The sequence below is a fragment of the Rhinatrema bivittatum genome, chromosome 8 (assembly GCF_901001135.1).
Source record: "Rhinatrema bivittatum chromosome 8, aRhiBiv1.1, whole genome shotgun sequence".
Classification (NCBI taxonomy): Eukaryota; Metazoa; Chordata; class Amphibia; order Gymnophiona; family Rhinatrematidae; genus Rhinatrema; species Rhinatrema bivittatum.
The window spans coordinates 187,253,257-187,265,850 of record NC_042622.1 but is presented as its reverse complement, the minus strand read 5'-3'; the positions used below and the strand labels follow the sequence as shown (position 1 = coordinate 187,265,850).

General features: G+C 45.2%; 1 protein-coding gene across 2 annotated transcripts in view; it reads right to left on the bottom strand.

Moving 5' to 3' along the window:
• The window catches only part of CLIP2 (CAP-Gly domain containing linker protein 2), a 109,725-nt gene extending 100,194 nt beyond the window's left edge, over window positions 1-9,531 (bottom strand). For both annotated transcript variants that reach the window (XM_029612177.1, XM_029612178.1), the window contains exon 1: window positions 9,022-9,531. The gene's annotated coding sequence lies outside the window, so the exon portion shown is untranslated. The remainder of the gene's footprint in view (window positions 1-9,021) is intronic.
• Between the last annotated feature and the right edge of the window lie 3,063 nt (window positions 9,532-12,594).

Here is a 12,594-nt window from a genome sequence, read left to right as displayed (position 1 = left end):
GCTTTGGTTGGCAAGCTGGGGGAAGTAAGGCCCGAGATTTTTTTGCAGAGGTCCTCATCCGGCCCCTCCAGCCGAGGCCTCACGAGGCCGAGAAGGGGTTCAGGCTCCAGTGGGATTTAGCGCAGGGCCAGAAGGAAAGCTGGCCCTGGAAGCACGGGGACAGGATCCAGGGCAGGCCACATGCGCGCGGGAATTGGATGGAAATGTCCCAGCCCTGCCACGTTGCGCAGATTGACGCCCGCCCCCTCCCCCCTCCCCGGCCTGGCTCTGCTTGTGCAGTCTCGCTTGTGCCAGCATTTTGCTGCTGCACCGCAGAGTTTGCAGTGGTTTGGAACAAGATGTGCTTTCATCCTTCCTCAGATGTAGGGGGTTAAGCTTTTTCCAAGTCAGGGAATTCCTATATATATAGGGAGGCTCTTCATTGTTTGTTTGTTTTCCCCTGGGAATTTATTTGTGTTTATTACAACGGCAACACAAATGAGGGGGAAGCAGTGCAGAGCATGACTCATTTTTTTTCTGGGTAAAGATCTGGACTTGGTTTGCCACTCGGCCGTTCCTTCTGTGCTGGCTGTGTCAGCGTGCGTGGGGTGTGGGGTGCTGGTGAAAGGGCAGGGAATGAGGTGCTGGGATCGTTCTAGGATGTGCAGAACGATAGGAAGCCCAGGCCAGTCATGAATTCTGCTGTACCAAAACAACATTCTGCAACATTAGGGCAAAATAGAGATTAAACAGGAATAAAACCTGGGACATTTAGGGGGGTGGAACAGGTTTAAACTGAAAAAGAAAGACATGAATGGGTGGGGGGGGGGTCAATGAGCTGAACCTGCCTCCCTAGGAGGAGTCACAGGGGAAATTGCTAGATTCCTTATCGATGATGTTCATTTCCAGGAACTAAACGAGAGACCCGGCACGTCAAAACCTAGCGTTTGCCAGGAGCATCCTGCTTTTAAACACACAGGCTGCTCTTTGCACATGTGCACCCTTAAATAAAAGCTTCTCTGATTACTTAATGTTATTGCTTTGTTTGGATTTCAGGAAAACAATCTGCCTTTTTAAATGAGTCTCTGATGTAGTGCATGAAACACCGGATCTATTATTATGTTTTGCTTTTTTTTTTTTTTTTTTTTTTTTTAACTGCCTTAGACCTCTTAAATTACATGGAGCCCGGGGACGATTGTGCCCATACAATGCACCACTATCCCTGCTCCTGCATCGTCTGCGGCAGTCACCCAGCGCCACTCTTCCGGGCTGGCTCTGGCCCACCCCATTCATTCACTGTCCACTGTGGAAAAGGCAGCCCGGGTTAGGGAGCCTCCCAATTCCAGCCTCAGGACAGCTCCCCCCAGACGAATTTCCTCAGCATGTAGCCACACATGTCCCTAATCACTGCAAGGAGGCAGCAAGGCAGGAAACGCACGCAATACAGTCCCCTTCAGTTTGAACGTCTGAGCCACAGGCATTTGCCTTCAGCATAATTGGAGGAAAATAAGTAGTTTAGCGAGAAAAAGGCAGTTCTGCTCGGTGCACAATATCATCTTTATTTTAACTTTCTTCTTATTCAATGCACCCTGAAAACGGTTGTGGCCTGGTCCAAAGCTACAAACTAACTGTGTCTGCCCAGTACAGGCTGCATCTCAAACCGTTTCGCAGTGGGATTTAGAATGCAATGTGCGGAAAGTGACATGAAGACTGTGCTGTGTGGGTCAAGTTATTTCCCCCCCCCCCCCCTTTCAATGTTAATCGCCTGACAAATTCTCGTTGTATAATTTACACATGTTTGGAATGGAAGTTTTGCATGATAAAAGTCAGTTTGAGAAAATGGGATTTGTGGTGCCTGCGTCCCTGGTCTTTCATGTATAAAGATTTATCGCCTGAGCCTGATGGTTACAATTCAACTTCTTTCACATTATACATTCAGTTACTGCACAGAAGCCACTCCATCCCCATGAATGGCTGCCGCTGTCTTCAACTAAAAGTCATCAAATAGTGCTATTTTACAGGCTGACGCATTATCCGTGCGGGAAAAACAGGCGCTCATGATTGAGCGCCCGCTTTCCTAATGTGCGCCCATCCACCTCTCCCAGGCATGCAATGCAGTAGGCTGAGCCGCTGCGTTAAAAAGGAGGCGCTAGAGGAAATTGTGCATCCCTAGCACTTCCTCGGTATCAGGTGCCTGGGAGAGGTGGCTGGGCACGGGTTAGGAAAACCGTGCACAGCCACAGGTAAGAAAAGTGGATGCTCGTAAATTGAGCGTCCGATATCCTAACCTCATTGCCGTCAAGATTTTTTTTTTTCACATTGCTGCTTTCTGTGGTTCCTCCGACTTAATATTGCCATGATATTAAGTCTGAGGAACCACAGAAAAGCAGTATTTCCTGCTTTTCTGTTCAACTTTTGGGGGATCCTCAAGCCCGCCTGCCCTGGGGCTGGTGTTAATTTTTGAAGGTTAAAATGTACGTGTCAAGCGCACATTTTTTTCTTTTTTTACATCAGGGCTCATCAACATGGCAGTTACATGTGAGGAGCGCTGTTAGCTATGCGCTGATTTGGACGTGCATTTTGCATGCGCTGATCCCCTTATTGCATCAGGGGTTATGGGCGCACGTCCAAAATGCGCGTCCAACCGCGGGTTAACCTGTGCGCACGATATTGCATCAGCCTGTTAGTGTTAAAGAAAGGACAGAACAACAGACCTTGAGAGGTTCCCTCATACTAGCTCCTCTTCTTGCAGAAGTGCTGTACTTAAATTATCCTAGCTAAAAATGCATACAGTCTGCTCTTAACAATCTCAGAGTTGGTACTACCTGTTTTGCTGCCCCTCCCACCCAACCACCTCCAGTCCCTCCCCACCCCCCACCATGAATTCTAATGGAACCATTCATGGACTTCTCTCTTTTTTTTCTAACAATAACTTTATGTCTGAACATTGTTTACAGATGTGGTGAGGTTAGAGGAAAGCTACCAGATTTCAGGTGTGCAAATGCAAGACTCTCCTTCTCGGTAATGCCAATAGTGGGCAAATAGTTCATTTGCAGGGAGGAGTGGTTACTTAGTGGGCTGTCCCCATGGAAAATCATAGTAATCTAGCCACAGAGGCATTCACGGAGCGGGATGCCAGTGGCCAGTAGTTGGTGTTCCACCTTCACGGAGCGGAAGGATGGAGGGCTGCTATCTAAAAATAAATAAATAAATAAATAAATAAATAAATAAAAACAGGGGTGGGTAAGAGTGCCTGCTTGTTACAGCGGTTGCTACCCCTAATTGAGCTGGACGTTCACTTGGATGCAGATACGGCGCTGCTCTCTAAATTGGTGGTGGGGTGGAGGGGAATTAGGGCTGGAGGGTACTGGAAGCCAATAGTAACAGGTGGGAGAGAAAAAAAGGGGAAAAAAAATGGATAAAGTGCGTAGTTTGCTGGGCAGACTGGATGGGCCGTTTGGTCTTCTTCTGCCGTCATTTCTATGTTTCTATGTTTCTACTCTCAGACCATACCTAAGAAGCAAAATCTTTGAATTTTGAAACCAACAAGCATTTCAACCTCAATAGGTTGACAGATATGTCCTACGAAGGAAATTAATGATACACCAGAAAAATTCAAATCAGCCAACAAAATCCAGCCGTTATCAACATGTAAATTCTAAAGCAAATCAACAAAGAACAAGTGACCAACAAACAAATAATATCAGTTCTGTGTGACAGCCAAGTCCTGTTCAGAGACTGAACTGGGCCCCAGGATATTACACACCAGGGCCAATGCACTGTCCTAGGTGAAACTTATAGCCTTGCACCTCTGCCCTCCCTCCACACAATTACAATGTATACATTTATAATAGCAGATTTTGCATGATAAAGGACCTTCAAAGTACAGTCTTATGAGGTAAAAATATCAGTTAAAACAACGTATAAATCTATATGCACTGTTTGATGCCAATTGGAAAACCCTGCAATAAAGCAAAAAAGACACTTGGAATCCATATTGTATTCTGTTTAATGTACTGCGTGTTGGGAACAGGCTTGGCCAGCAGAAAGCCATCAATAAAATGAATTACCTTTACAATATAGCAAACCTCCCATGCCAAAACAGCATTAATTGCCAGCACTCAAACAGTAACAACCCTACCTATGAAAAGGCAGCATTGCAAATATTACACCAGGCCCTAAAACATCAATCCACTTCCTATTAGGAAAACAGAACAAGCCAGGCTGCTATAGATTCTGACACAGAAACTCCACGCTAGCCCAATACCTCACCTCAGTAACTCATGCAGAACACGGACAGACCTTCAAATACACGTGATGTTCTGCTTTAATTTGTGATTTTATTGTAATTGTTTTATTTATATATATTTTATGTATTGTATTTTATGGTTCTAAATTTGTACATTGCTATGGGTGATTTATGTATATTCTGGACAGTGCTTCATAAATATTTTTAAATAAATAAATACAAAATAAAGAGACCAAAAAGTATAAATAGAAACATGCAGTCAAAAACTGAACTGGAAATCACAACAAGCCAAACTCTATGCAGTGCAACAAGGGATAAACAGAAACATTACCATTCCTCATAAAACATCAAACAATAAAATCAAGAAATTTAAAATATCAATAATAGTAAAACCATACTATTAAAAAGAATATTTCAAAAGAGCAGAAATATAGAACATCCAATAATTAAAAACTCATCAATTATTTTTAAATTTCCCAACACCAATAAAATATTTCAATATATCAGACACATTAAATAATAGCCAACAATTAAAACCCAGTAGGATAGTCTTTGGCCGCCAGCAGGTTGGGGTACACCAGTGGCCCTAGGGCCTCCTTTAGTTTTTGGCCTCTTGTGGAATGGGATGCACTGGCAGCCCCACAGCGTACCCCAACCTGCTGGCGGCCAAAGACCACGGGACCACCTGCAGGCCCCAAGGCTTCTTCCTGACCTTGGCTGCCAATGGGATGGGGTCTGCCAGTGGATCCCACCCCACTGCCCCCTCTGAGCTGCCACCCTATGCAAGTGCGCTGCTTGAACAGCGTGTTGCACCGGCCCTGCCAGTAATGGAGATTCCACCACCTTCCTGGTTAGTCCTGAGCAGTTAGTAGTAACCTTTACAGTTAGAAATGTCACCCTAATGTCTAACTCAGATCTCACCAGCTGCAATTTAAGTCTGTTACTTATTGTCTTGTCCCCAGTGGAGATAGTCACCATCCCAATCGCTTTCCATATTCTCCATTTCCGTGTTTAAATACTGCAGTGTCAGTTTGGGGAGTGTGGCTAAGCCTTGGAGTAAACTCATCATCTGACTCATCTTCTGGGTCTGACACAAGGGCGATACATGGAAAGATGTCCTTGGACCTGTTTTGGCTTACTTGCATTAGTGTGAACTTAACCTTCCCTGAGAATTCTTTCCCTTCCAAAAAAAATAAATAAATAATTTATGTAAAAAAAAAAAAACCCCACAAAACTCTGAAAGTATTTGGCTTCTAAAACTGTTCTTCTTACTCTTAAAATATAACGATGCTATTATTTTGACTTACAAATGTGTCTCGACTTCCAGCACTTCAGGTTTGACTGAAGCCCCACCAGTAATGGGCTTAAATTTGCATCCATTGTAGGAAAAATAAAGGTTTCTTAAGTTTTGGAGGATGGGCTTTCTGCTGCACATGGTCTCCAGCAGATCAGGTCCCGGAGCTGGGGGGGGGGGGGGGGGGGGGGGTCCTTCATGAACTTTGATTAGTTCACATTCTCATGATGGAAATGCACTTACTGAAGGCTTCCTGAAAATCTACCATTCTGAAACCGGTTTGGCACATGGTCTCTGTGGTCTCACCGCAGGATACCCAATCTGCAGCTATGGGGAAAATCCATTCAGCGGCTTCGTTGTTCAGTTATCTTCCTGATCTTTGCCTCGGCTTTTCTCTTTGTTCAACACACAGCACAAAGCGGCTTATGAGATGGCACTGAACGTGTGTGAGTGCGCGTTCCCCTCCTTGTGACTTCGGAATGGCTTGACCCAGCTTCACCAAATTGTGTGTGGCCTTAGGTGCCTGGGTTGGGGTGGGAGGTAGGGAGAGAAGGCATCAGACTTTTGCAGTTTTGAAAGTTGCTGAGTGATTTGCAAGGGCACAGGAAGAGGGCAAATTGCCATAGGGAATGCATAGGAGTTAAAGCGAGGCCAGCTAGAATGGCGCTCCTGTTGATTAGCTTTCAGTTCATTTAATTGCTGATTTTGCCATATTTTCATATTGCTTCCTGCATGTTTTCTGATCTGGTTTTGCACTGGGGGGGGGGGGGGGGGGGATGAGGTCAGCCATCTGCCTTTTTTTAATTGGGATCTGTAAAATGAACATTCAAGATAAATCTCTCCTGACATAAACATTATTTTAGCTATTTCAGTGAAGCCGTCATGCATGAAAGGCATATTCTCAATATGTCCTGCTTACACAGCCCTGAACAGATTGGAAGTGTGGGTGTATCCACAACACAGTGTGGCCATGGACTGGGCCTTACTGCTATTAATAAAAGAATTGAAATACAGTAACTAGAGAAGCTAGTGTGGGGAGGACCAGTAGTCAGTGCTTTATTGAATTCTCTTCATCGCTGATTACATTCCCAATAACAATTATACAGAAACACCATGTGACCCAGGTTCTGGAGGAAGACCTGCTACCAGTCCTGGATTTTAATCTGCACTCCAATTCATTGGGGTATCTGTGGTCCTGTGGCCTGCATTTGCAATCAGCACTGCAGATTATTTCACAGAATGCGGGTTATTTCTTAGACATGACAACTTGCAGATACTGCAGTGCTTCAGGAGAGGATATCAGCACCGCTTTGAAGTCTTTCTCCAAAGACTGAGTCACTCTGTAGCTCTGTTTTAAACTTGCTGAATCCATTTAACATGCAATAATAACATGACTTCTGCCATTGTAGCCAATCAGGGTTCACAGAATCCCCTGCCTGATTCATAGCAGGTCACTGCAGATGCTAGCACAAGGTCTGTCCCGCCCTTCTCCCCCCACCCAGAAAGAGAAAAAAAAAAGCCTTCATGAATCAGAGCCACGCTGGTTAAGATTGTGGTGCGGATGCACGTGAAAAGCTTGACTTTCCATAGGGGTCGGGACTCTGCTGGAGCTCTTTTCCTGGGAGTGTCTCCGAGACACGTGCATGCGTGACTGCTGCCGTACGGTGTTGCCAGGAACTTGAATGGGTCCTGCTGTTTTTCTTCTGAGGCAGTGCATTCAGTACTAATGACATCATCAATAAACCCGCCAGTCTGACTCAGCCTCCTGAAAAGATGTGTGCACTTCACAGGAAGCTGGGAGAAAGTCCTGCTGTTCCGAGTTTCACATTCTTTTTCTACACAATATTTAGCGCCCCTCCCCTCATATTTACGATTTTCAGTAAGGGAATTTGTAAATGTGGTAAGTAAAATTTAGAACAATTATAGGTGCCGTCATGATCTTGCTTCCCAATCTGATGGAGAGTTTTTAGATTCTCTTGTTCCTGGCTATCCATATTTTTGTCAGAAAAAAAGAATTCTTATTTTAATTCACCATTGTTTTCACCACTGAAAGCAAGGCACTTAAGAGCGTTCAGCCATGTTGTAATTGCCTAATTGGTACATATCAACATTTTAATATGCAGTTGTCTGATTTCTGTGTCTGTAACTCTTTCAGCAAGAGAATTTTCCACTTCCAGCTGGTCCTGTGACATCTGCTGGTGAAGGCACAGCTGCTTGGCTGCATACTTAGCTTTTATTTCTTTTTGGCATGGCCAATAAAAAAAAAAAAGCACATAAATTCAGATTATTTCACGGAATGCAGGTTATTTCTTAGACATGGCATCTTGCCAGCTCCAATCGTATGGGGCCCAGGCACTGTCACTGCTCTGCTTTCCAAGCTACTGTCACTAATCCATGACAAGAGAGAGGTGGAGAGAACCGATCAGTTTAGCTGGATACAGCGCAGACACCAGGAAGCAGACAAGGGCAAGTGTGAGAAAATAACCCTGTTTGCACAGTGCATGGTTTCTTGGAAAGAACAGGAAAAACCCAAATAAATAAAACCCAAACTCATTCTCCTCACTCTGGCTACTGTAGCCCTCCTTCCATCTTCTTCAAAGGTTGGGGGAACAATGGATATTTTATCCCAACAAGCATTATTATTTCTAACCCCCACTAGCTGCCCCCTTCGCTCTCAGAAGGAGCATCCCTTGCTGCTTAAACCAATCTCACACAGGACAACAACAGCAAAATTCGAACAGAAATAAATCATCCTATGTCTTGTGCAGTTCTAATCATACCAAAATTCTAAATGATCCCAGTTCTTGCCTTCATTAAATGAATAGGCATGCTGGAAAAAAAAAAATAAATATATATATATATATATATAAACATGCACCTTACCGGCAGCAAAATCTGAGCAGCTGCCGAGTTGACATTGAGCACATCTGTATCATCCCCATAAGAGACAGTTCTCAGTATGAGTCTTTGCAGATGTGACTGGTCCTTTCTGTTTTCTGATCCCCAGGATGCTGTCAGAATGAGCCATCCATGCATGCACCGCACGCAGTCAGACCTTAGTCAATACTATGCCTGCTTTATCCCGGCACTGCTAATCGGTTTCTAGAATCAGGATGACTGTGGCTAATCCTGGCAAAAAAACATGGTCTTCCTGTACCAGCGTTGACCAGATCCGATCTCATTTTCAAACCCCAGAAATCGAGACTCACGCCTGCTTCTTTTTTTTTTTCTTTTTTGTATAGAAAGCCTGCCTGCACGGATTCAGCAGAGCCTTTGCGCCTCGGCTTGCTGAGCACCTGCGCATCCCCGCCGAGCCGGCCTGAGGGAGCAGCCAGGTCTCAGCAGCACTGGGAAACGCCCGGCAGCTGCGGGAGGAAAGGCTCCGGCCCGCTCCATCCTCCGCCTCCTCCTTTGTTGCGGCTCCATGGCTGTAAAGCCCCTTCCTCCCCCGCCCCCTCCCCGTTATTCAGTAGATGCCGGCCCCCAAGGCCCCCCTTACCTTTCTGCTCTTCAGCATCCAGATGGCAGAGGCCGAAATTAAAAAGAGAATCCGATGTCCCCCACCTTCCCCTCGAGCCACCAAAAATCCCAAGCCTTGGTTGAGCTGCAGTCTTCCTCTTTCCAAACAGCCACTCCCTTCAGGCAGACAGCGAAAGTGGTGGTGGTGGTGGTGGAGGGGTGGAGGGGAGGGGGGATCTAGTGCAATGGCAGAAAGCTGCTGGCCACAGCCAAGGTGTGCAGCGAGTCCGAGGATGCTGAGATGCTGATGAAAGGGGAGGGGAAGAGAGGAGGGAGGGGGGGGGGGGGATTTCACTGCAGGACCGACAGGTTACAGGGATGAGCCCACCGAGGAGGGGAGGAAAAACAGCAAAAAAAAAAAGAAAAGCCCGAAATCCTGCGAAGCCTCTCCCGATGGGGTGGCTACGGGGCTCGGGGGCTTCTTTTGCCAGCCACTGACGAGCTCCCTGGCCCTGCGCCAGTGGGACTGAGCTCCACCAATAACCCTGCCCGGCTCTGATTCACTGAGTAGATGAGACAAAAGAGGAAGCTGAGCAGCACAGCCAAGGGCTGGTGGGGGGGCGGAGGAGAAGGAGGGGCGTTCCAGCTGTTTGTGTCAGGAGGCCTCACTCAAAAATAAACCCTGTGGTTGCAATACGCGGAATTCAGTGCTATGGCAAGCGGCAGGGCAGGAATCGAGGGAAAGCTGCTAGGGAAAGAAGGGAATAGGATAAAACCTTTCCTCCAATACTCTTTTAATTATTATCGCAATGAGGTTTAGCTTATGATGTTAATATAGTGTGGGATATTTAAACATGGGGGTGGGGACCAAAGTGGGTCATTCCCTACCCCACCGGATTTTAATGACTAATTGTTTTTGGAATTATTTATAGGATCATGTTTCTGTACATCCCTATTTTTGTTGTGTTTCACCTCCCACTCCCATCTCGCACCCTTTTGCAAAGTTTTCTGCAGACACTACTGCCAGATATTGTATAGCAGAGGTTTTGACCTCCCCACTGGGTCCTGGATGACAGGCAGGTGGGTGAAAGAATAAAACTCCAATGTAAATTGGAAAGCAAAGAAGAGCCTGGCAACCTATTCTTAGGACCCCCGTTACCCCAGTCTTCAGAAACCCACAGTGAGTAAGCATGAGATAAACACAGTTCCAATTGACTCTTGTTTATTTTCTCTATGTATATCTGTCTTGACTATACTGCAAGCTCTATGAAGCAGGAACCGTCTCTTATATGAATCTGTACAGAGCTGCCCATGTTTAGTAGCCTTTATAAATGATAAATAGCAGTAGTGGTAGCAGATATATTTGTATGCACTGCCTTCACCGTATGCAAATATGTCTCAGGCATTTTCACTGTGAATATCCTGTCAAAAAAACAGGTTTGGGACCACTGAGTTGGACCATCCCACAAAAGCTGTGGAAATCACCACAGTTCATTCAATTCATTTTATTTCATAGTAGATCTTGTCATTTTATTAAATCTTCTAAGGAGGGAGGGAGCTTCTAAATAAAAAATGTGGGAGTCCATATATGGAAGGACTTCTGCCATTTTGTGTTTTGGGGAAACAATATTTGACACCAGGGCTGGATTTAGGAAATAGGCAGCATAGGCCCTGTGCCTACATTCTGAGGGCGCCCATAAACCAGAACTCCCTACGCGGCTCTCTGATTTCCAGGGGCGAACCCCCCTGCCCCAGCCCAAACCTCTGCCTATGGGAGCCATAATCTTAAATCAGGCCCAGTTTGGCGTGGGTTAGTTCAGCTGATAGGGAGTGGGCTTTGGTCTTGGCAGGAAATCGGGTGGGAAGCTTATGTGCAGCAGTGTTGACTGCTGTGTGTCATGATCAGCAGCCAGGATGAGGGTCCCTGGAGAAGGGGGGGAAGGGCGGCGCCTGCCAGTGATAGGGGCTTGATGATGATCTATTCCGTGAGAATGTGGCAGAGGTCAATGGGGAGGAGGGAGGTCCTGTAAATACAGAATTGGAATCAAGTTCAAATGGAGCTCTCGCCGGTCACTGAAACCCCTGGGGTCTCTTTTGTAGAAGAGAGCCTGTCTTTATCTTCCTGAGGTTTAAAGCCTTGGTGAAAATAAGCCTCCCTTATCTGTATGTCCAGAGGCCATAGTCGTTTCTTGAGGGGATGCAATTGACTTTTTACTGAGGATAGGAACAAGGGGCTAATGGGATTCTCCAAATCGCATGCAAAACACACAGTAAGACTTACTGGGGGATTCTTAAAAATCTCACTTTGTGAAATTCCAGTTTCATTTCACCCTTGTAGGGATATCAGTATTTAAATTCACCTGAACTGTTACTACCTTTATGTAAGTAAGTTGGTGATGGAAGTGGTGATCTGGTAATGTCCAGCAGTACCTGAGGCCCCTATCATTCTGATACAACAACCTGTGGGATGAGGGTTTTTTTAAACTTAAAAACACTGGGATGAGACCATAAAAAAGACACACACCTTTCTGTCCAAGAAAAAAAAAAGGGAGAAACAAAACAAAAAGAGACTTTTGAATAAGACCAAATGATAAAGTTAATACCAGTAAGCTGGGTTGTGCTGAGAGGAAGAAAAACCAACTAAATTAATTTTGCCTTGGCACTAAATTGTCTTTATGAATTAAATGAGCAACCTGTGCTTCAGCCTTGCCTCCTGGAACTCAGACTTATTCTCTAAGTCTGTCCTCCATTTTGAACTCCTTTCCCAAATAATTTATGATGTCTAGCTCTTCATTTTGTTAAAAGAGAAGGAAGAAATTCCCTGATCAAAACAAGGCTCCAGAGTGTGCCCGGATTCCATCCAGTTCCAGTACCGCTCAGTCAGCATCGGAGCAGGGTGAAGTGCACATTACAGCCAGTCCCTCCATGGCCGGGTGCTGCACCTAATAATAATGTTTGCCAGTAGGATTAGAAACTGAGCCACAATAATCTCCTTCCGCAAAGAGTTTACAACCTGATTGAGTACTGAGGCAACCGGCTTGCCCAAAAGGCAGATCAGTGGGATTTGAACCCTGGCTTTCAGGCTATTGCTCTAACCACAAGGCCTCTTCTTCTCTTGGCAGCCTCACTTCTCATCCATAACTTTAATAACAGAGCATTGTAATGACACTTAAACATCCCCAGAGTGATGATACTGAATAAAAAATTATGGGATTTCCCACAAAAATCTCTTGGACATCATTAAGCAGTAAATTCTGCAGTTTTTAAGGACCTCCCATACTCTTCTGACCTGTCTGCATTTTCGTTTCGTATTCTACACCTAGAATTACTTGTTCATTTACATTTTTTTTTTTTTTTTTGCAAGTTCCCACTATGGGTTGGATGCACTAAGAATGTTTCTGAGAGACATAAAGCTTCAAAAAAACATAAGTGCTTTGTTCCCGTGTGTTACAGTGCAGGATGGAGCTGCAGGCTCCCTGACCAAGACCCCAGCTTTCAGTGGCCAGACAGTGCAAATCCAATCCTTAAGCAAAGCAAAATGATACAAATCATGAAACATTCTGCAAGAAACAAGCCTAAATAAATAAATCCTCTGTATTTTCCAAAAACTGTA